Raw genomic sequence first — 24,816 nt, 5'->3', positions numbered from 1 at the left:
CACCTTATTGGTTTGTTTTTTTTTTATTAGGCAATTTTTTTTTCCAGAACTGGAAATTAAATCCAGAGTCACACATGCTAGACAAGCTCTCAACAACTGAGCTACATCCCCAGCCCAATTGACAATATCTTTGTATTTTGAAAATACCACAAAGCCGGGCGTGGTGGCGCACGCTTGTAATCCCCGCGCTTGGGAGGCAGAGACAGGAGGATCGCGCAGGTTCGAAGCTAGCCGCGCACGCTGGCTTAGGAGACCCTGTCTCCAAATAAAAAATGTAAAAATAGGTCTGGGAGTGTAGCCCGGAGATAGAAGGGCTTCCAGGAACCCCAGTACCACCAAAAAAAAAAAAAAGAAAAGAAAAAGAAAATACCACAAAGCCAGGCATGGTGGCACATACTTGTAATCCCAGAACTTGGGAGGCTGAGACAGAAGGATCGCAGGTTCACAACCAGCCTCAGTTACTTAGTGAGGTCCTCCGCAATTTAGTGAGACCCTGTTTCAAAATAAAGAATAAAAATAAGGATAAGGGTATAGCTCAAAGGTAGAATGCCCCTGGGTTCAATCCCCCATACCACAAAAAACAACAACAAAAATATAAAAATACTACAATGAATACCCTATGTGAGAGACAGTGCTTAATGAAAAGGTCAGCAACACATTTGAAGATGCTCTGCGGCCCTCCTGATCACACTCCTTTCCATCTCCCACCAAAGTGAAATGGTATTCTGAACTCTTTGACATTCCCTCGGCTTTCTGTACATTTTCAATATACATGTACACATCCCTAAACAACTGAAGTTTAATACGTTTTAGTGACCTTTTCTTATCTTTTTGCTAATTGTTTTGACAGGATAGGCGGGCTGTGCACAATACTGAAAGATAAATACAAGCCACCGCCCAGTGAGTGTTGAGTGGATCTACTTGGTACTTCTAGGCCTCTTCTGATATGTGACACTGTCGAGTTACACATACTCTTTCCAAAGCCACTATTATATCCCAGTAAGGGCTCTTTTGGCCCAAACCTACTTGCAAGCATGTCTGAGAAATGTAGCTTTTAATGTGCCTAGGCAGAGAAAAAGGAAGAAAGGTTTGGTGTACTCATAGTGAAGTCTCTGCCTGTCCAGTGCACACATGTTTCCAGCAAGGTGCCAGACTATTCGCTCCTTAAGGACGTGGCTCCAGGTTGGGGGCATAACTCAGTGGTGGAGTGCTTGCCTAGCATGTCTCAAAGCCCTGAGTTAAATCCTCAGCAACACACACACACACACACACACACACACACACACACACACACATCAAACCTCACTGAAGTCAGGCATGATGGCTCATGCCTGTAACCTTACAACTTGGGAGGCTGAGACAGGAGGATGTCAGGTTTAAGGAGAGTCACAGCTACTTCTCCAGACCCTGTTTCAAATTAAAAGGGGGGGGAGGGGTATAGCACAGAGATAAAATGCCCCTGAGTTCAATCCCCAGCTCCAGAAAAAAAAAGAAACACATGCTTCCTCTCCTGGTGAGCACTAAACATACTCTAACACACTGGGATGTCTTGACATCCCAGGGGGTGGTTTCAGGACTTCCCAGCCCACAACAGATGCCAAAGTCCCTGGATGCTCAAGTCCCTTACACAAAGTGACAGAGTATTTACATGGAATCTAAACATATCCCATGCACCTATACTTTGTTTTATTTTATTTATTTGTTTGTTTGCTTGCTTGCCTGTTTATTGTATATGTGTATGGGGCTGAAGATGAAACCCAGGGCCTCATGCCCAACAACCGAGTTCCTACCACTGGACTGCACCCCAGCCCTATCTGTACTTCAAATCATCATATTGCAATAATGCCTAACAGAACGTAAATGTTAAGTAAAGAGTTGTCATACTGTATTGTTTAGGGAATAATGATAAAAAAAGTCTGTATATATTTGGTACTACCGCAATTTTTTCCAAATGATTTTTTTCTCTTTTTTTTTTTTTTTTTTTTGGTTACTGGGGATTGAACCTATGGACATTCTACCTCTAAGCTACAACCCTATTTTTATTTTAATTTTAAACTAGGGTCTTACTAAGCTCCTGAGGCAGGTCTCAGACCTGTGATCCTCCTATCTCAGCCTCCCAAGTACTGAGATTACATGTGTGCGCCACTACACCCGGCTCTCCAAATATGTCCATCTGTGGTTGATGGAATCTGAGGATACTGAACGCGTGGATAGAGGGCTGGCTGTATTTAATTCTGGACCCACAGAGGAAAAGCTCATTCTCTGTCATTTTATGCTCCAGTGTGACTAGAGCTTAGGGAGCACCTTTCTTTCCCTACTACCTCTGAATTTTGCAATCTCTTTCCTAGTCCCTAGAAAATAGAACCATTGTTAAACTTTACACTTAGACTTTATTCAAGTTGAGTTTGTTAATCTCTGACTTTTTTTTTTTTTTTTTTGTCCTAGAGATTGAACCTGGAGGCATTCTGTCTTCAAGCTACACTCCCAGACCTTTTTATAGTTCTCATTTTGAAATGGGGTTTTACTATGTTGCAACCTTCCTGTCTCAGCTTCCCTGGTGTTACAGGCATGTGCTACAACATCCAGCTGTAAACATGACATAACCGATGCTCTACGAGAGAAAACAGAGTCCAGGGAAAGTGGGAGAGATAGCGGTGGGGTAGATAGAACCCTGGGCCATTCCGAAAGCGAGTACTGAGTGCTGCTCTTACCTAAGAAGCTGAGAGGAGCCTAAGCCTGGGCTTCAAAGTCAGGTCTTAGCCAGGCATGGTGGCAGAGCACGCTTGTATTCTCAGTGCTTGGGAGGCTGAGACAGGAAGATTGAAGGTTCAGGACCAGTTTCAGCAACTTAGCAAGACCTTGTTTCAAAATAAAAATAAAATTGGGTTGGGGGTGTCGCTCAAAGGTAAAATGCCAATGAGATACATCCCCAGTACTACACACACACAAAATAAATGTCAGGGTCTTATTACCTGAGTATTCTCCCTTTGAAAACAAACAAATAAACAAAAACAAGGATTACCTATAGGTTTGTTACAACGACAACTAAAATCATGCATATGAAGCAACTGGACCGGACTCACTGCGTTGTCAAAGATGGACAAGTGGGAGTTATTTTAGTTGTTGGTTCTGTTTTATCATTAGAGTGACGGTGTCACTCCTTGTTCTGTAACATGATGCATCTCACGTGGCTGGGGAAACGTTGGGCACACAGTAGGACTCAGTAAACGTGTCCAAGAGCAAATGGATGAGTTCTCAGCTCTGCCAGTGATGGGCAGCGCGGCTGACTTCACCTCCCTGGGCCTCGGGCAGTTCCCCTGCAAATAAGAGCGAGGAACCCGGCATCATCCTCCCTCCCAGGACTGCCCACCAAGTCGTGAAGGGCTCCAAACACAGAACAGACAAAGCTGAGCGGCAGAGGAAGACACAAACATGGCCCTCGGGACCAAACGAGTGTGGGCATCGGTGGAGCAGGACTCGGGAAAATGTCCAGAGCAAGGCCTGTCTGTGTAGCCTGAAATCTCAATCTGGCTCCTCAGGGGTACAAAGACCCAGCTGTAGAGCTGCCAGGGGTTTCTCTGGGATCCAGATTTCTAGGAAACTTCCAAACACACAACCTGGGCACCACAGGCTGCGGTGCAAGACTGAAGATCTGGCCGGGTTCGGCCACTCGTGCGGGTTGGCAGGCACCTGCTAAGTGCTGGCGCAGCGAGCGGTGGCGGGCCGTCTCTGCCCGCACTCCACTCAAGTGGAGGAGGCCAGCACCAAACATCATACAAATAAATGACTGATCAGCTTCAGGCTGTCGCAAATACTGCAGAGAAAACATGGCAGGGCGAGGGAGTGGCTAAGGGAGAAAGAATCCCTTCTTCCACCTTACCCTCGCCTGGGCTATGATGCAGGACTGCCAGCTGGGAAGGAGGAAGCTGGGGTATGGACAGCGCAATGTGGAGAAAAGAAGGAGAGAAGGAAAGGCGGTTCACAGGGCAGGGCAGGGTAGACAGCCATGCGGTCCTGGCCATTGTACACGCAGCCTCAGCCTGCCCTGCCCTGGGTCGCTGAACTTCATTAAGAAGCAGAAAGCCTTCATTAAGTGTTCCGGTTTGAAATGGTGGGGGTTCTTTTTCTTATTCAACTAAGGTTGGTTGAATAGAAAAATAAAAACTAACAGGCAGCTCAGTGCAGCTCTAACAAATCTTTATTACAAAATTAGGAAATAGAGCAGTAAGAAATAGAGAAGAGAAAGAAAAAGCAGCATGCTGACCCTCATGCTGGGGAGGCCGAAAATGGAACTCCGGCCCCTTTTGGGGACCCCAACCTTTAAATAGATTTTGTATTGGTATCTTTCTCATCAGCGTTACCAAGGCAATGGGCTAGTTACTTATTCCTTAGCCAGGCGGTGCCTCTTTGTCTACGGACAGTGCCCTTACTAAGTGCAAGGGTCAAGAATCTACCTGGCCCTCAGGTCTATTGTATTGGGCAGTGTTGGTTGCTCATCAGCTAGGGTGCTTTGAAGCCGCACACTAAGTTTACCTTTCCTATGCCCAGCCTGGATCACAGAGGAGAGGAGGTAAACAGAGGCACCAGTTGCCTCTATTGTAATTTTAGGGCTAATGGCTTCAGTTGACTCTAAGGCTTTTACTACAGGTTAATTTTTAGAATGAAGGGCAAAGACAGAGAGGCACTCTGCATTGTAATAGCTGCAGCCCCCTCCCTGCCTGAGTGCCTGCACAGCACCTAGGCTCTGACTAGATTTTACACTTTGGAAATTATCAAAGCAATTTTCCAGTACCAGCACATTAATACATTTCGATGCCTCTTCCCAATACTGGCACATTAAGGGCCCCGGCTTGCCTGCGGGACACTGGAGTCCTCCCTCTGCCCCAGTCTCCTCTCTGGGGGCCTACTCAGCACACCCCGCCCCAGTCCTAAGGGACCTGCACAGAAGCCCAGGGGGTCCCTAAAGGAGGGAGATTGATGCCCCAGAAGTGACAGCTAAATATGAACCACCAGGGCCCCAAGATGTCCTGGTTGGGAGTATTTGTTTATCATTGGTCAAGGATTGAAACAGCAGCTTTTCCCTGGAAACCACAGACTCCCAAGGAGAGGCAGTCACCTTTCCAAGAGGGCTGAGCATGCAGGGCCTCCGGTCAACCAGCTCAGGAACAAACTGAGCTCAAGGGAGCCCAGTGTCACGGGACAGCAGCAGCAGCACCCTCCTGAACCCAGGAGCAGACCCAGACCAGGGCCACCAAGGACACAGGAGAGGTGTGCAGGGGTGGAGTAGGTGATCCAGGGAAACCACTGAGGCCTCTCCAGCCCGGAGATCATCTCTCCATCTGGCCCAGTCCAGCCTTTCAGGACCCTCTCCAGAATCTTCCTGCTGTCTCCTGGATGGGGATGCTTTGTTCATTGGTTTCTCTGCAAACATCTATTGAACCTTCCATGCAGAAGCCCATGTAGAAAAACAAAATAATCCTTCCTTGAAGGGGACCACATTCCACTGGGGCAGATGAGATGAGGATGTGGGACAAAGATGAATGTGTGCGTTATATACATGTATGTGTGTTGTATAAACACACATACATGCCTGTGGCCGGGCATGGTGGCGCACGTTTGTAATCCCAGTACTTGGGAGGCTGAGACAGGAGGATCACAGGTTCACATCCAGCCTCAGCTACTTAGTGAGGCCCTCTGCAATTTAGTGTTTCAAAATAAAGAGTTAAAAATAGGGCTGGGTGTACAGCTCAGAGGTAGAATGCTCCTGGGTTCAATCCCCAGTACCAACAACAACAACAACAAAAAATGCATGTTATTACTATATACGTGCACATCTGTGTCTGGGGAAATCCTCCGATCCCAAGTCAACAGGGCCAGTCGGTCAACAAGAGAAGAACACAGCAGGAGAAGAGAGAAGTTGCTGGGGGTCTGGCTCATTCATTGATTAAACCACTGTGAGTCGGTGGGGTTGGCTGCAAGTGGACAGAGAGAGGGTGCCCTACATGGGTGAGGGGCACCTTCTCCCTTTGGAAGCAGTACAGACACCATGCTCCCCAACACCAGATAAATAACATAACCTGCATGTTCCTGCGTCTATTGTCACCCTCTGTTCCAGTTGTCTCTGAGCAACAACTGTCTGTCCCTGGCCTGTAGCCTCTGCATAGCCCCTCAGTGAAACTACAGATCTTCTTCACCTCTCGGTGACCCCAGGGGAGGGGTGAGTCTGTCCCCTCACCAGATAGAGACATCTGCCGCCCTCTCTTCTCTCCCAGCATTGGCCCATTGACTCGTGCTCTGGCAATGTCTCCAAGCTGCTGGTTTCAACTCGCTCCTGTCCAGCCCCCCAGCTTACTACACGCACACAGAAAGTGAGCGAAGGGGTCGCTGTACGGCCTTGAACATGGTGCGGGAGTGGGGGGGGAGATCAGCTATGGACAATGTGGCTCTTAGTGTATTCCCTCTGGAGAGAGTGCTCAGCCCCTGTCCCCGGCCAAGGCAGAATCGGGAGGTGCAGCAATGTTGTTCCACCCTGCCACGCGTCCACCAGACCCCAGGCCTGCCCGTAAGACACCGGTCACGCTCAATGCCGTCTCTGTTGTGAGATTCCTCGTGAAAAGCCCTTGTGTTGCGGCTCCCAGCTCCAGTGAGAACTTCAGGACAAGGTCCCCATTCACGCCACGCTCACTCTTCTTAGCCACACAGGCTGCCTCTGCTCCCAGAGGACAGCTGCCTGGGGTGCAGGGTGCATCTTCCCCCTTTGGGCTCCAGGAAAGCCAAGCACATGCAGACAGATTCCCCCTCTCTGCCCCAGTCGCCTTCTGGGAAATCCTAACTTCAGTTCAGAACACTAGGGCTGGGCAGCTCATGCCAGCCAGCAGCAGGTGTGTGTGTGTGTGTGTGTGTGTGTGTGTGTGTGTGTGTGTGTGTGTCTCACTGGGGATGGAACTCAGGAACATTCTACCACTGTTTTATTTCTTATTTTGAAACAGGGTCTCATTAAGTTGCTAAGGGCCTCACTAAATTGCTGAGTCTGTCCTCGAACCTCCGACCTCTCAATGGATTATAGGTGTGCACCACTATACCTATCCAGCCAGTGGGTCTTTAGGGAGTCAACATATCTCTTCTGTCATCTTCTAAGCTCTCGGCTGCCATAATATGTCAAGGACTGACATCCATAAAGCAGAAACGATTTCTTTTCTTCTGTTGGGGTGGGGAAGCTGACTTAAACATACCTGTGTTTACCTAGGCACTGTGGCACATGTCTGTAATCCCAGTACTTGGGAGGCAGTACTTGATTTTACCTCTCTGGGCCTCAGACAGTTCCCCTGCAAATAAGAGCGAGGGATCGGGCATCATCATCCCTCTGAGGACTGGCTACCAATTCTCGAAGGGGCTCCGGCCACCGAATAGATGAAGCTGAGGGGCAGGGGAAGACATGAACTCGGCACTCGGGGCCAAACAAGTGTGGGCATCAGTGGAGCAGGATTCAGGAGAAACCATGTACGTACCCTGAACTCTTACTCTGGCTCCCCTGGGGTGCAGAAACCCGGTTGTACACCTGCCAGGGGTTTCCCTGGGATCCAGATTCCCAGGAAACTTCCGAACACACAGCCTGGGTGTCGTAAACTGGAGCGGGAGACTGAAGCTCTTGCTTCCTTCTGGCACTGATACAGACCCACAGACACCTGCTGAGTGGTGGGTGCAACTAGTGGTGGCCGGCCTCAGCCATTTAGTGAGACACTCAGAAACTTAGCAAGACCCAATTTCAAAATAAAAATAAAAAGCTGAGCTGGGCATGGTGGCGCATGCTTGTAATTTCAGTACTTGGGAGGCTGAGACAAGAGGGTGGCAGTTTACGGACAGCCTCAGCTATTTAGTGAGGCCCTCCACAACTCATTGATTTCAAAATAAAGAATAAAAAAATAGGCCGGGGGTATAGCTTGGAGGTAGAATGCCCCCGGGTTCAATTCCCAGCACCACCAAAAAAAAAAAAAAAAAAAAAAAAAAGCTGGGAATGTAGCTGGAAGGAAGAATGTCCCATTAAAAACATAAACATAGTTATATCTAGGGACAGCCTTAATTGGCAGTTTTGAAGATGGGGCAGCTGGGAATCTCAACAGTTTAGAGAACTAGATGATTGTGTGTGGTTCTGGGGACACTAAGTTGCTGAAGCTGGCCTCCAATCTGAAATCCTCCTAAATCAGTCTCCTAAGTACTGAGATTACAGGCGCGCATGCCCGGATGGATGATTGGTTTTTTGATACCCATGCAGCTTGTAGAGTCCTATGCTGTTCAGCAGACTACTCCTGTACTAACAGACGCAGGCACGGGTTCTTCAGATTGAACTTGCATCAGCTTCATCTGGAGGGCTTCCTGAAACCTAGGCTGCTAGGCTCACCCCAGAGTTGGTGAAGGAAGCCGAGAAATCTGCTTCTAACAGGTACTGCTGATGCTGCTGGTCAGGGGAGAAGAAATAAGCAGGCAGAAAGGAGACAGGAAGGAAAGGTAAAAATAAAACTTTAATATAAGAACCTGGAGCTAAAGTGCTTTAGCCTTTACTCCCCCAAACGGTTCTTTCCCAAGCCTATCTCTTCCAAAATTTCTGGGAAACCTGTAGATCCTAGAGTTAACCTCAAAACTCTAATTGCTCTGTGCTTTGTTAACAAGACAGATAGGATACCTTGAGAAACATATAATTTAGGACATTCTCCAGCTTATCTGTCAATCAGATAATGAAGATCTCGATCAGCCTGAAGACCCTAAAGATGACAAGACCATAAACTGCCGCAGGACTACCGGACCTGAGGTCATCCTCCCAAAAGCTGACCAGATCACAGACCATTAGAAGCTACCTGGGGACAGCTGGATTGAGATCATCCTCACATACCTCCTCTAGCCCACCCCTCACAAAAGTCCCCTAAAACAAAAGAGCCCTGCATGCCCAAAGGGTTGCGCTCTCTCTCTCTCTCTCTCTCTCTCTCTCTCTCTCTCTCTCTCTCTCTCTCTCTGAACCGCCTTCTCCACCTCTACATCCCTGACTGCTGCGTGCTGAAATTCTTTCCCATCACATTAGCCAAGGACCCTGTCAATCCTGAGTTTCTGAGTAGAGAAATGGACCGTCACCCCAAAAAGGGGCCTCACTTTGAGAACCACTGGAATAGGGTCTCCCCTGGCCTCAAGGAGTCTATACATCAAGTGAGACAGACAATACATACCTGATTTATCCCCCGAAACAGTTTCAAAGCATACACTACCACTGAATGCAATGAGCGCTGAGTTTAAGAGCATGGAAAGGATTAGACGAAAGGGGATATGTTTCCTGGGTGCCGACCACCCCCCAGGCAGTGTCCCCCCCAAATGTCATGAGATCAGTACAGTGGGGGACTGTTTGCTCCATTTCACAGATAAGAAAAGAGACGCTCAGTGTCGGGAGTTAGGTATTGGGTAGGCATCGAGGGAACAGAACTTCCCAGAGTAAAGGTTTAAAAAACACAAAATCCAAGACCTCCCCCCAGAAGGAAGGTGGTTCATGTTGTTCATTGGACCTAAACATAAACAATAAATGTAGAGGAGTGGTGACAAGATATCAAAAACTAGAGATCTACGTGCACCAACCATAGACCCATAGACTGTGGCCACTTACATACCACAGAACAAACATGTACAACAGTCTCATGATTTCGGGGAATTAACCGCCAGAGACGACAACTTAAGAAAAACCAAGATGAAAAAGGGGACTGCTGTTAATGTCTACGCAACAGGCTTCAAACCTAAATAAAGCCCTATGCTCAGCACCAATATCAGCTCCCCTCTGGGCCCCCCTCCTCTACAGGGAGTTTTTCTTTTTTTTGGGGGGGGTGGTACTGGGGTTCCTATTTTTAAACTTTTATTTGGAAACAGGGTCTCTTACGCGCTTCAAACCTGCACAATCCTCCTGTCTCTGCCTCCCAAGTGCGGGGATTTACAAGCGTGCGCCACCACGCCCGGCTACATGGGAGTTTTAACCCTGCTACTCTCTTTGGTGGATCGAGTGGACTTTGGGGGTCCCCCAGGCGTGATCTGCCCCCTGCCCCGCTCGGTCCTTTAAAATAAACTTCCTACTTTCACCATCCTGGTGTCTGAGGGATTTCATTCTTGTTTGACAAAGACCTGGTAAGAAAGTCAGTATCAAAAAGTCAAGAAACAAATAGGTGAGGATCAGCAAAGGGCACCAGGCGACCTGGGCCCAAGGGCCAAAGTTTTGGCAGACAAGCTTCCTCCAGGAAAAGAGCCTGGAGCTGATGAGGAGTGCTGAGCAGTGCAGGGTGGGGGGGGGGGTGCGTCCTGTTGAAGTGGGAGGGGCAGAAGCCAAAGGCAAACAGGGTGGCTGGGCAGACAGGAGAGCCACACCTCGACCCCTGGCCCAGACTCAGTGGCCAGAGGGCACCCCAGAGGGTTCTGAAGTCAGCAATGACACAGCAGGGCTAGAAGAAACTAGTATTAAGTCAACCAGAAGCAAGAAGAGCTCAGACAAGTCTTTCCAGCAAGTGGTCAGGACCAAGAGGGCGGTGACTCCCTCATCCTGCCTGGTGATCTCCATGCCACCTGGATGGGTCGTTCATGCGGTGACCCTGCCCACCCTCCCCAAAGATGACCTGTGGGGTGTCATTCCTGCTCTGTCTCACCCTCTGAAGGGTTATGGTAGCTGCCCAAGGACCCAGGGCTCTGCAGTAAATAAACTGGCACAACAAGGGCCAGCAGCCATTTGCCCAGGTTGCCAGGGGCCGCTGGTGTCAGGAGTAAATTTTTATGGCGTGGTTTTAAAAAAAAAGACACATGTTTGAAAAGCAGCTCAGCAAGGCGAATCTTACTTTTTGCAAAAAGGGATCCTGCAGCCAGTAAACACAGGTAAGCAAGAACAACAGGGAGGGAACAAGCTGGACTTTTTTATTTTGGGGGGATGGGGAGAGAAGGGCTTCTGCGCTGTGCTTCTATTGGTGGAAACATAACTTCACTATCCTTATGCCATTGGCTGACGGGGATGCCGGGGGAGGAGTTAGCACTCACAATTTTCAGTAAATGTTATCTTTACAAAATTACAAGTGCCCAAATTATACAATGGCAGTTTTACAAAATGGCGCCCAAGTCAAGCTATTCCTTTGATAGAAAAGATATAATTATTTCTTACACTGGTACCTCCAGTGTCCCTTGGTCTCCTCAAAATGTCTTACAGGGAGGATTCCATGGGCTTTTTTTTTTTTTTAGCCTCTTTCTTCATTCCTCAGGACGTTGTTGGAAAAAGAGTGAAAGAATGCTAACCCAAGCCAGGCGTGGTGGCGCACGCTTGTAATCCCAGCATTTGGGAGGCTGAGACCAGAGGATCGCGGTTCGCGGACAACCTCAGCTACTTAGTGAGGGTCTCTGCAACTCAGTGAGGCCCTGTTTCAAAATAAAGAATAAAAATAGGGCAGGAGGTGTAGCTCGGAGGTCGAATGCCCCTGGGTTCCATCCCCAGACCCGCAAAAAAAAGAATGCTAACCCAAAGGAGGCGCCCCCCCCCTTCTCTCTTTTGGTGGTACTGGAAATCAAACCCAGAGTTGTCTGACCTCTAAGCTACACCTTTTTATTTAAAAAGTCTCACTAAAAGTTGGGAGTGGTGGTGCATGCTTGTAATCCCAGTGCTTGGGAAGCTGAGACGGGGCAGGATCACAGTTGTGGCCAGCCTCAGCTATTTGGTGAGGTCCTCCACAACTTAGTGAGATCCTGTTTCAAAACAAAGAATAAAAAAATAGAGCTGGAGAAGTAGCTTGGATGTAGAATGCCCCTGGGTTCCAACCCCAGTATCACAAAAATAAAAATTTAAAAAATTTTTTTAAATGTCTCACTAAGTTGCAGAGGCTGGCCTCAAACCTGTGTGTGATCCTCCTGTCTTAGCCTCCCAGGCACTGGGATTACAGCATGCCTCACCCCTAGGGAAGGCTCCTCTTAAAGGCCATCCCCAGAAAGCAAAGTGTCCTAGCCGCCCTGGAGTGTGTGAGTCTTCCAGTCCTCCACCTGCCAACCAAGCCAGCAAGACTGAGTGCACTGTCCCATCCAAAGGTCCCTGCCAAGTCCCAGCAAGAACCCGACACAAGGCCCAGAGAGACCACCCGGGTCACGAACTATCTTCTTAACCAAGACAAGCCACAGGCCGAGCAGGAAGGTTCCTAATTTCGTTTCTCCTCAGATACAGGCTTTTAATCAAATGGGCAGTAGGCCAAGCCAGGCTGGGGAAGAAAGCCGCCATTGCCATCGGCAGGGCCCGCCTGGGGAGCTGGGCCAGGGGGTGGGGGAGACTCTGTAGAAGGAGGCATTTTGGAAATTCCTGACATTTTTGGCCTTTGTCTCTGGGCATTGAGATGGAGACCCACGTTTTACTCCTTTGCATTCAAAAGGAAGATCCTAGCAGAGCAGGGGAAAGAATGCTAGGTTCTTTTTCATCTCAATGACCTGACTGAGCTGCTTGAGGTGGGGGCATTGCCAGGAAATAAGCTTCCTCCATCCTTCTGGGCTGCATTTCCCTCTCACAGCCCAGCACCTGAGGGTAAGGGCTTGGAGGCGACCCTGGGCAGATCCAGTGTCAACACTCTAATAAGGGACTGGTCTGGTGCAGTAGTGCGCACTTATGATCTCAGGGCCTGGGAGGCTGAAACAGGAAGATCGCAGGTTGAGGCCAGTCTCAGCAACTTAGCAAGACTCTGTTTCAAAATAATAATAATAATAATAATAATAATAATAATAATAATAATTAAAAAATACAGCCGGGTGTGGTGCAATCCCAGCATTCAGGAGACTGAGACGGGAGGATGGCAGTTGGCACACAGCCTTTGCAACCCAAACCCAGTGAGATCCTGTTTCAAAATAAAGAATAAAAAATAAGGCTGGAGGTGTGGCTCGGAGGTAGAATTACCCTGGACTCCATCACCAGTACCACAATAAATAAACAAACAAACAAATAAATAACCTTAGGGTGTAGGTCAGTAATAGAATACCCCTTGGTTTAATCCCCCCCCCCAATTTTTTTTTTTTTTTTTTTTTTTTTGGTGGTACTGGGGGTGGAACACAGAGGCTTTCTACCTCCGGGCTATACTTCCAGACCTTTTTAATATTTTATTTGGAAACAGGGTCTCACTAAGTTGCTGAGAGCCTCACTAAGTAGCTGAGGCTGGCTTCGAACCCATGCGATCCTCCTGTCTCAGCCTCCCAAGCGCTGGGATTACAAGCGTGCGCCACCACGCCCGGCCCCAAAAATGTTTTTAAAAAGGGACAGGGACATCATAGCTATGCTCCATTAACAAGCTAGGCAGAGCTTGGCATGTAGCTCAGTGGTATACATGTGGCTTACAAGCATGGGGCTCTGAGTTCAACCTCCAGCACCACCAAAAAAAAGTTGGTGGGAAGTGCCCTTTGCTCAGGAATTTCAGCCTTCCTGGCACCACTCAGTTAAAATACTACTCTGCCATAGTGAATGAGGCTCCCTGGTTACCGACTTCAGATCCCAGCCTTCCATCCCTCCTCCTCCCCAAGTATTGCTTGCCCCCTCCCACCAGATGTCACTTTGCATCCAAATCTACTGATTTGCAAGCCTTTGGGGAGGAGGCCAGGGAGCCCCACGCTGCCCTAACTCCCTGCAGGCCTGGGCACCTTACCACCTCCCCCTCTTCCTGTCCTGGGCCCCAGCTCACCTGTGCTCTGAAGGGTTGTCAGTTTTCCTTGCTATTGAACTAGTGAGAAGGGGTGGTCTTGTCATGGAAGAAGAGAGTCTGATGAATTCCCAGGGAACGAGGTTCTTGCTTGACAGAAAAGAATTTCAGCTGCCGGGCGTGGTGGCGCACGCTTGTAATCCCCACGCTTGGGAGGCAGAGACAGGAGGATCGTGCAGGTTCGAAGCCAGCCACGCACGCTGGCTTAGGAGACCCTGTTTCCAAATAAAAATGTAAAAATAGGTCTGGGAGTGTAGCCCGGAGGTAGAAGGGCTTCCAGGAACCCCAGTACCACCAAAAAAAAAAAGAAGAAGAATTTCAGCACCTGTCAGTGATCCTGAGCTTCTTATCAGGTTCTTGTCTTATGGAGTCGAAGAATGATATCTACTGACACCAGGAAAGTGAAGATTATTTTTTATTTTTTTGCAGTACTGGAGATGGAACCCAGGGGCATTCTACCTCCAGCCCTATTTCTTATTCTTTATTTTGAAACAGAGTCTCACTGAGTTGCAAAGGGCCTCACTAAGTAACTGAGGCTGTCCATGAACCTGGGTCCTCCCGTCTCAGCCTCCCAATGCTGGGATTACAAGCGTGTGCCACCACACCTGGCTGGGAAGTGTATTTGAAAGGAATAAGCAAGCCAGGCGTGGTGGTGCAGGGTTGCAATCCCAGAGCTTGAGAAGCTGAGACAGGAGGATCACACAGGTTCGAAGCCAGCCTCAGCTACCTAGTGAGGCTCTCAGCAATTTAGTGAGGACCTTTTTTCGAAACAAAATATAAAATAGGTCGGAGGCATAGCCCAGAGGTAGAGGCCCCTGGGTTCCATCCCAGGGACCACAAAAAATAAATAAATAAAAATAAAGAAACAAGTAATCAGAGAGGTAGATTACCCCTCAGGGCTCTGGTCAACCCAGAAGTGTAACCCCGGCCACACACTGCACACCACAGACTAACCCACCAAAGAGAAACAAGCAGAAAGGCAGATCACCCCTGCGGTATCTTGGCCAACTCCAGAGCCCAGAAGGGCCTTCTGGCACTGCCTGAGTGGAGCCCAGGCCACGCACCCTCAATTGCACACCTCCTTGCCCCAAAGTCCACCCAATCCACCAAAGAGAGTTAAAGCTTCCTGCAGGGGAAGGGGCCTGATACTGGTGCTGAGCATAGTGCTTTATATAGGTGTAAAGCCCCTTTGCACAGACGTTAATGATGAAGAAAGTCCCCTGTTTTTACCCTTGTTCTTCTTGACTTCGTTTGTAATCTATGGGGGTTAATTCCCCGAAGTCACGAGACTGTTCCGCGTGTTTGTGCTGCGGTGTCTCTAGGTGGCCGCGGTCCGCGGGGCCACGGTTGGTGCGTAGGTCCTGACTCCTTCTTGAGCTCCGCTCCTCTGCATTTAATTGTTCATGTTGAGGTTCAGTGAACTACACGGAACCCCTTCCTTCTTAGGGAGGGTCTGGATTTTGTTTTTCTTAACCTTTATCTCTCAGGAGTCCTGTTGCCCTCAAAGCAAGGGAGAACAAGGCCATCTCCAGGAAGAAACCTTTGGGGCAGAGCAAGGAATACAGGTTCATGGTGAGACAGGACAGAAGAAAGAAAATAAACGGGGAGGAAGGACAAGAGCCTGGCACAATGGCTCATGCTTGTCATCCCAGTACTTGGGCGGTTGAGACAGAAGGCCGAAGGTTCATGGCCGGTTTAGTGAGGCCCTGGGCAACTTAGTGAGACCGTATTTCAAAGCAAAAGAATAGTCTGGGTGTGGTGGCACGCGCTTGTAATCTCAACATTTGGGAGGCTGAGACTGGAGGGTCCAGGTGCCAGGACAGCCTCAGCCACTACTTAGTGAGGCCCTTCTCATCTCAGTGAGACCCTGTTTCCAAATAAAGAATAAAAAATTATTATTATTTTTTTTTAACTGGGGGTGTAGCTTGGAGGTAGAATGCCCTGGGGGTTCCATTCCTACTACCACAAAAAATAAAATAAAAAAATTTTGAAGAAAGAGTTGGGAGTGCAGCTTGGAGGTAGAATATCCCTGAGTTCAATACACAGTAACACACACACACACACACACACACACACACACACACACACGGAAGAAAAAGAAGAAAAGGAAAAAAAAAAGAAAAAAGAAGAAAGGGGGGAAATGTTAATTCCTAATTTCCACATACCTTTGGAGACCTGTCACTGCCAAAGCCAGTCTCTCCCCAGGCTATCACTTCCAATTACCTGGGAAAGCCATAAGTCTGAAAGTTAACTAAAAATTCACAGTCACCTGTGAAAATTGCCTCTTGCACTGTTAATTAACACTCCCAATAAATAGTTTAAACCAGAGACATGATATCTTGAGAAATCTGTAACAGGGGACTTTCCACCATTATCTCCTGATCAGATGATGGAGACCAGGCAAAGCTCCTGGGAGACAGTGAGGCCCCATAAATCATCTTTAAATCACTGAACTGATATCATCCTCACATACCTGCTAGTACCCACCCCTCATCAAAAACTTTTTTTAAAAGAACTCTAGCCGGGCGTGGTGGCGCACGCTTGTAATCCCAGCATTTGGGAGGCTGAGACGGCAGAATTGCAGTTTGCAGACAGCCTCAGCTACTTAGGCCATTTGCAACTCAGTAAGACCCTGTTTCAAAATAATTAATTAAAAAATTGGGCTGGGTGTATAGACTGGAAGTAGAATGCCCCTGGGTTCCATCCCCAGGACTACAAAAAGAAAAGAAAAGAAAAGAAAAAAAACCCTACAAATGCATCTCTTTCTCAAAATGGCCCACATTCCCTCCCCCCTTTTTTTGTGGTACTAGGTATTGGACCCACCTAAGCACACCCCCAGTCCTTTTCATTTTAAAACAAGGTCTTCCTAAATTACCATACACTGATCTCCTTGAATCTGCACTCCTTCTATCTCAGCATCCCAAGTACTGGGGGGGGGGGGGGGTTACTGGTGTGCACCACCATGCCTGGCACCACATTTTTTTATTTTTTTTGGTATGAGGGATTGAACCTAGAGGCATTCTACCTCCAAGCTACATCCTCAGCCTGATTTTACTTCTTTATTTGGAAACAGGGTCTCATTAGGTTTTTGAGAGCCTTCCTACATTACTGAAGCTGTCTTTGAACCTATGATTCAGCCTATCTCAGCCTCCTAAGTACTGGAATTACAAGTATGCACCACCACGCCCGGCTCCAATATTCTCCTTTTAGTGTATATACCTTGCTTTCCTACGTAAATCTTTGTGACTGTACCAATTTGTGCTGAAATTCTTTTTTATAATGTCAAGGACCCCGCTGGTTCTGAGTCAAGTCCCCCACCCCATGAGCTCTAAAAGGTTCTGGTGGTCTGATCATTTCCCAGAATCCTGGGCTGATAACGCTCTCCCTCATTTGATCCATAGATAAGCTGCAAAGTCCCCTAGATTACTGGTTTTTCCGACCTATATCATACCTTTCTTGCTTAAACTATTTATTGGTGGGGTAATTAACATGCACAGGGTAATTATTACACACAAGTGAATTTCCAGTAATTTTAAGACTGTCTGTAAAGATTTATTGATTTCCCAGAAATTTGGAAGTGACTAGCCTGGAAGAGAGAACGGGCTTGGGGGGTGGGGGGTAAAAGTAGGGGGAACTTTAGCATGAGGCTTTCATATTAAAGTGATACTTCCCCCATCCTTCCCTTCTGTCTCCTTTCTATTGGCTTCTTTCATTTCCTCTATCCTATTCAGCCTGAGTCACTGTCCCCTTGGTTACCAAAATGAAGTCCTGATCAGCCCAAAAGAGGAGAGAGCCTACAGGGTGAAGCAGAAAGTTAAGGCAATCCCGGAACCCTTTCAAAGACACTTGTACCTTATTTCAGGGTTTTTTGTTTTGTGGTACTGGGGATTGATTCTACCTCCAAGCTACAGCCCCAGTCTATTATTATTGTTGTTGTTTTGTTATTATTATTATTTTGTTTTGAAACAGTCTCACTAGGTTGCTGAGAGTCTGTCTCGCTACATTGGTATGGCTGTCCTGGAAGTTGCAATCCTCCTGTCTCAGCCTCCCAGGTACTGGGATTACAGGTGCATCCCACCACACCCAGTTTATGTTCAGGTTTTGTCCCAGCTGCAGCCCCAGCCCCCCCCCCCCAGATAAATAAATAAATAAAAGCTGGCCCAAGGTAAGGGACAGCAGCCTTCTTAAACAAGCTGGCGGCAAAGAGCACTTACTTCCGAATCCCAGGTGAGTCACAACTTCCGAGCTTCATTTCTCTGAAACGTAAGGGTCGGCCCTGAAGTTCCTTGCACATGCACAGCCCAGAGCACAAGTGTGCCCTCCACATCTCACTGAAGGGGCAGCTCCTCCAGTGCCTCAGCCAGCCAGGTGCCTGCCCCACCCAGGGCACTGGCGTGGAGGGAATCCAGCATTCCACCCCTCCGCGGTTTGACCCTGTGGGTCGCTGCTAGGAGAAAACCAGACAGGTGACAGCCACACATCCATATAGTGTGACCCCAACCATGCTAGCCATTTCACTGTGGGACCCCCATCTAAGGCAGGTCCCTTCTGAGTGCAGGGCTCCCAGCCTAAACAGACACTTAGGGGGTTTTGTTGTTGTTTTGGGGTTGTGTGTGTGTGTGTGGGGGGGGTACTGGAGGTGAACCCAGAGGCATACTGCCTTCAAGCTACATCCCTAGCCTGATTTTATATCTTCTCTGGAAAGAAGCTCTCAATAATTTGATGAGAGTCTCACTACTTGCTAAGGCTATCCTCAAACCCTCAGTTCTCCTGCCTCAGCCTCCCAAGTACTGGGATCACAGGCATGAGCCACCACACTTAACCCTAAATAGACACTTTGAACACATCTGTGTCCTGGCTGCCTCTGCAAAGAACTTGTACTCTTGCTTTGGGGGTTTTGGTTTTGGTTTTTCAAGTTTAAGAAACACACTTTCCTTTGGAAAGAGATCAGATCAACTCTCCCAGGCACAACACCCAGCCCTCTCTGATGATGAACTCAGCAGGTACATGATGGCAAAATCCTAAGCATCAGAAAGAAGGTCTGTGTCTCTCTTCTGTACCAGATGGCCTCTGTCCCCTGTATCAAAAGACCATGCTTCACCGGGGCTGCATGCGGTCCTCAGCTCTCTGCTTGTTTCGATGGGTATGGCTGGGCCCTGTGTGTCTCTGAATCCTTGTCTTCCTGGCTCTCTGTGGATCTCTCTGATGTTTCTGGATCTCTGTCTCTCGGGGTGTCTTGTCCGGGTGTGTCTGTCTGTCTCTCCATGTCTGTCTGCTGTTTCTGCACACACCTCTCTGGGTGTATGTGTGGATGTTTTGCCTCCACCAAAATTAGCCTATTTTCTCCTTCTACTCTCTGCCAGACTTCTCAGATCTTTCTAGTGGCCAGCAGTGGGCTGAGCCCCCAGGAGCAACCTCTATCCTAAACTTGTGCCTTTCTGTTTTTTGTTTGTTTGTTTGTAGATCTGGGGATGGAACCCAGGGGCATTCAACCTCCAAGCTACACCCCCAGCCCTAATTTTTATTCTTTTTATTTTGAAACCGGGTCTCACTGAGTGGCAGAGGGCCTCACTAAGTAGCTGAGGCTGTCCGCAAACCGCGATCCTCCAGTCTCAGCCTCCCGAATGCTGGGATTACAAGCGTGCGCCACCACGCCCGGCACTTGTGCCCTTCTGGAGTGCAAAGTCAGCCCGGCCAGCCTCCTTCACACTCTCAAACCTAATGCTGGAAGTTTTGGTGAGTGACGTAGTGAGGTATGTTTCTTAGTCTCCATGGGGCGGCAGAGGTTGTAATACATACCACAACATTCAATCACACTGGCATTCTTGAGACACTCTCACTCTCTCCCTAGAACTTCGGAAAATGTCACATTTATCATGTCATTTATACTAGATGGGCGGACAGGCCTCTGGAAGACTTTTTCACATTTGCATACAAAACATCTTTTTGTGTGTGTGTGTGTGGTACTGGGGATGGAACCCTTCTACCTCCGGGCTATACTCCCAGACCTATTTTATATTTTATTTGGAAACAAGGTCTCTTAAGCCAGCGTGGCTGGCTTTGAACCTGTGCGATCCTCCTGTCTCCACCTCCCTAGTGCGGGAATTACAAGCGTGCGCCACCATGCCCGGCATACATTTTTTTTTCTATATGGGACTTGAGCCCAGGGCCTTACACATGCTAGGCAAGTGCTCTACCACTGAGCTGCATCCCTGACCCTTTCTGTTACATTTTGAGACAGAATCTTGGTCTCTTGGGATCGTCCTGCCTCAGCCTCTTTTAAAGGCACCATGACCACAACTGATTGAACTAAGGTTGGGCACCTGACCTGAAGGCTGTCACTCTATTGGTCAGCCGATGAGTGTCCTATGAGGTGGCCCAGCCCAGGAGCTTATGATTGTCTGAACTAAACTTTTCCCAACGCAGTACAGAAGGACAGTGGGGACTCAGGGACATAGAGCACCGCAGGCACACTGCGTTCCCATAATGCCTGCTGCGAGGCCTCTGGACAGAGTCCTGAGACCCCTCCCTTCCCTCCAACCACATCCTGTTCTCTGTGAGAGATTTGAGGCTGGGGAGGCTGCAGTGAGAGGCTTTCCTGTTCCATTCTGTCCTTCTTAGACCTCTCAGGACAAGGCTCTTTTCATCCCACTCAAGAGGGACCTCCGATCCCTCGGTCCTTGAGTAGAAGAGGTAATCCATCAGCACCCACAATTTTGTTGGGTCCCCTGGGTCCCCTCCACCCAATCTCCCCTGCTCCGGTGGCACTGTCCGGCTGAAGGGGAGTAAAATTGGAGAAGAATGCGTGGAAGTTTGTGGCTTTCATCTCTTAAACAAATAGCAAATTCCTCTGGGCTGCGGCTGCTGGAATTAAACAATGATGTGTTCGGGAGGCTCTAAGGCGTTACCTTAGCAACGCCCAGGCTGTTTTCAGGCGAGATCCAGTTAAAGAGGAAAGAGAACAAAAATAATAAAGGGCCGGGCCTGGACGGGGTCCAGCACGGAGGGTCTTTGGGCAGAATGTGTGCGTTTTGTGTTCTGATGTGTTTGCGGTCCTCCTTTCCGCTGAGCCTCCTCTGCTCCCCCGGCGCGTCCACGTCAGGAGGTTGGCGCTCCAGAATACTAATGGAGGTTGGGGAAAGAGACAGAGCCACGTCACAGCTGGGACTGCTAAGTGGGAGGTGACGTGCATGGAGCCTGCGAGGCTGGCTCGTGGAATCACGAAGGCACCGGCGGAAGAGAGCAAGAGGGAGACGGTTCCTGCCGGCCTCCTCCAAGGCGACAGGTGCGAGGGCCTCTGGCAGGGTGGAGGCCTGCAAGGGAGAGACCCCGCAGGCCCTGGCCACTCGCAGTGTGGCCCGTGGGCCCGCAGCAGAGGCGCCTCCTAGCAGGCTGATGGAAACGCAGTCGGGCTGCCACAGGCCTGGTGGCTGCGTTTTGGCAAACCCTGCAGGTTTTGCGGGTGAGGTATGCCTGCCTATAGGTTTTGTTTACAGTACTAGAGATTAAACCCAGGGCTTCTAGCACCCTACCACTGAGCTATATCCCTAACTCTTTTTTTTTTTTAATTTTTATTTCAAGGCAAGGTCTCACTAAGTTACTCAACTGGTCTCGAATTTGTCATCCTCCGGCCTCAGCCTCCCAAGTAGCTGGTACGGCAGGCCGGTGCTGCTGCACCAGAGCGACCACATGATGCTCTATGCGGGAGCGTGACCCGGGCTCTGTCTCTCTCAGTTCCTGCAAATCTGTCAGCACGTTTCTAGTGTTCCAGTGAACTACCAAAGGAAGGTATCAATCCCACATCAAAACAAGTAGATCCAGTTTGCCGATGCGGCATTCTCGGTGTGTTTATTTTTAACGTTGGCTCTTTGTGGTGATGATGGTAATGTTGGTGCTGATAACGAAGGTGGCATTAGATACGGTCGTGGTTTGGACTGTCCCCCCCAAAAAATACGTTAAAGTCCTAACCCTTCCCTGTCTACCTGGGAACGTAGCCTTATTTGGAAATACAATCTTTGCGGAGGTAGACCAGTTAAGACAAGTTCATTAACAAGAGCCCTAACGCGATGACTCGAGTACTTATTAGAAGATAGAAATGTGGACACAAACCCACAGGAGACACCCATGCGGTGATGGAGGCAGAGAGTGGGGTGATGGTGTCAGGCCGAGGAACACCGAGGAAGCGAGGACAAGGGGCTTGGGACAGAGCCTCCCTCTGAGCCCCAAGAAGGGACCAAGCCACAGACATTTGAACTTCAGACTTCCTGACTCCAGAAACGTGAGAAGGTGAACTTCTGTTTGAAGCCGCCCCCTTAATGGAACTGATGATGGTGACTCCCGCCAGCGAATCCAGCTCCCGTCTGGGAGGCATTTTGTTCTGTTCAGCAGAAAAGAGAGCCCTCTGAGCACCATGAAATATCACAAGTGATGACGGTGCAGGGCCCCGTGGAGCCTGCCGGGCTGGGGAAGAGGCTCACACACAGGCCATGCGCCCTACTGGCCACCTGGGCTCTGTCCCATGGTGGCCACCACCGCAAGGGGCTGGATGTCACAGCCCCTCTCCTCTTGGGTGAAAGCCCCGTCATCTGCATGAGCTCAGGGATGCTACCGGGAGCGTGTGTCCTAGCATGAAATGATGAATGATGCAGCCCAAGTATGCACCCTACCTACCTGCCATCCAGAAGCTCACGTTGAGTCGTCATCCGTCACCTCCGTAATGACCCTCTTCCTGAAGTCAGAGCACTCACACTCTCCATGAGGGTCCTGTTCATTGATTTGGCTATTTTCTGTCTCCTTTAGCAGAATGCAAATCCTGGTCCCCAAGAACGGAGCCATGTCCATGGCGAGACCTCTATAAACAGTGGGGAGGCTGGGCGTGTGTCTCGGTGGTAGAGCTCTTGCCTCAAATGAACGAGGCCCTGCATTTATCCCCACCAGTGAGGAAAGAGAGAGATGGAAAGAAGGAGGAAAGGAGAGAGAAAAAGAGGCAGGGTCAGAGACAATTTGCCAAAGTTAGAAGGCGCAAGAGAGACCAAGGGCAAATCCTGCCTCTGCGGCTCTTCGGTGCGGCTCCGGGGATGTTCTATCCCTTCTTCCATGCTGCTGCCACTGACTTGTGCTACCTGGGTCGGTGCAGCCTGCGGGAGCCCAGAGGCCGGCTATGTTCTGCCCTCCAGAACTTAGCTGGCTTCCTTTCCTCCAGAACTTTGAGCTCTTTTCTGAAAACCAATAACGGAAGTGGTGAAAGGTGAATGGGGGGGGGGGTGTCTGGCCAGCGGGTTAAACCAGTAGAGAGAGGGTACAGAGGGGGCGGGGTGGGGGGATTAGCTGAGAAGGCAGCCAGGAGCAACCCCCACCTTCTCAGACTCCAGGCTTATCCCTGCCCATGACACAGGTGCTACACCCCTAACACCGCCCTGGTTTCAGCTGAATTCAGCTGTTGGCTGGGAAGAAGAACAGCTTCTACCTCCCCCAACACAAAGGAGAAGGGGGATCCCTGGCCTCAGAGGAACTATGGGGTGACAGGCTTTTTAAAGTCCAGAGCCAGGCCGGGCATGGTGGCGCACACTTTTAATCCCAGCATTTGTGAGGCTGAGACAGGAGGATCGCGGTTCACAGCCAGCCTTGGCTACTTAGAGAGGCCCCTTGCAACTCAGTGAGACCTGGTTTCAAAATAAAGAATAAAAAATAGGGGCTGGGGGTGTACCTTGAAGGTAGAATGCCCCTGGGTTTCATCCCCAGTACCGAAAGAATTAAAAGTCCAGCACCCTCTCCCCATTGCCAGCTAAACCGTGGGAGGATATGCGTCCCCACCCCAGCCCGCCACAGCCTCCTCCCCTCCTGTCACCCGAGCAAGGTGGTCACTCTTTTCTGAGAACTCCCGAGAGTTTCCACACTTGGCCGATCTGTTCCTCCTGCAAGCCTGACTTTCCTGCCTGCGACCCTTTGTGAAGGCTGGGGCTATTTTCTCTGCCTGAAGTGCTCCTCCCTACCCTGCCCAAGGGTCTCCTGGGTCCTGGCTGGAGCAGCTGGGTGCCGCCTGCTCCAGCCTGCATGGAGGCAGCCCTCGGCACTGACGCAGCTCCAGGCGGGTTGGATTCTGGTTTTAGTTCTGCTGTACTAAGCCCCTGACTCCTAGGCTCAATGTCTTCATTCTACAGCAGTTAGGGCAGCTGTTGGTGGGATTCAAGGCTGTGGTACCTGCAGAGAACTCACCCTGGTGCCTGGGACCTAAGAGGCGCTGCAAAAGGTGGGATTGCTATTATCAGAGTATGAGCTTTGGGCCCAGCACCAGGCACCATGTAGGCCACAAAGACTGAGGAACTGAAGTGTCCACCTACCAGAAACCCACCAGGAATGAAAACCAGGAGACCGTGTGGGACCAGTCAGTGGTAGTAACACTGGGCAGTGCCTTAGTCCACCTGCTCTCACCCAACTTTTCCCAGAGGGCGTCTGACAGCACCTACCCTCTCCACGCCTGCAGCCCAGGCTCTTCTGTGGCCAGGGCGGCCTTCCAGACATTCCCACGTACGTGCAACAGAATAATCCCCAGACGGTAGGATCTGCTGGATAGGTGCTGTCCCCTTCTGTGCTTCCCCAGGTGACTGTGACACCCGGTCCCTGTATTCCTCAGAGATCCCCAACCCGGGCGCTGCGAGCACTGCCAGCCTGAAGACGTGTCCTTGGATGGGAGGAACGTGGTTGGTGGACAGCCTCAGCTACTTAGTGAGGCCCTTTGACAACTCAGTGAGACCCTGCTTCAAAATAAAAAAATAAAAAATAGTGCTTGAGGATATAGCTTTAAAAATAGTACTTGGGGATATAGCTCGGAGGTAGAATGCCCCTGGATTCCATTCCCAGTACCACAAAAAAAAAAAAAAGAAAGAAAGAAAGAAAGAAAGAAAGAAAGAAATTGGAAGGCAGCCTAAAACTTTAAATGTACTCCCCAAAAAAGGTTCAGTGTCAGCCAGGCACATCAGTACACACCTATAATCCCAGCTACTAAAGAGACTGAGGCAGGAAGATCACAAGTTCAAAGCCAGCCTGGGAGGCTTAGTGAAACCCTGTCTCAAAATAAGAAAATAAAAAAGGCTGG

The sequence above is a fragment of the Muscardinus avellanarius genome (genome assembly GCF_963383645.1).
Source record: "Muscardinus avellanarius genome assembly, chromosome: 9".
Taxonomy (NCBI): domain Eukaryota; kingdom Metazoa; phylum Chordata; class Mammalia; order Rodentia; family Gliridae; genus Muscardinus; species Muscardinus avellanarius.
The sequence above is the reverse complement of the archived record's forward strand: the minus strand, read 5'-3'. Positions refer to the sequence as shown.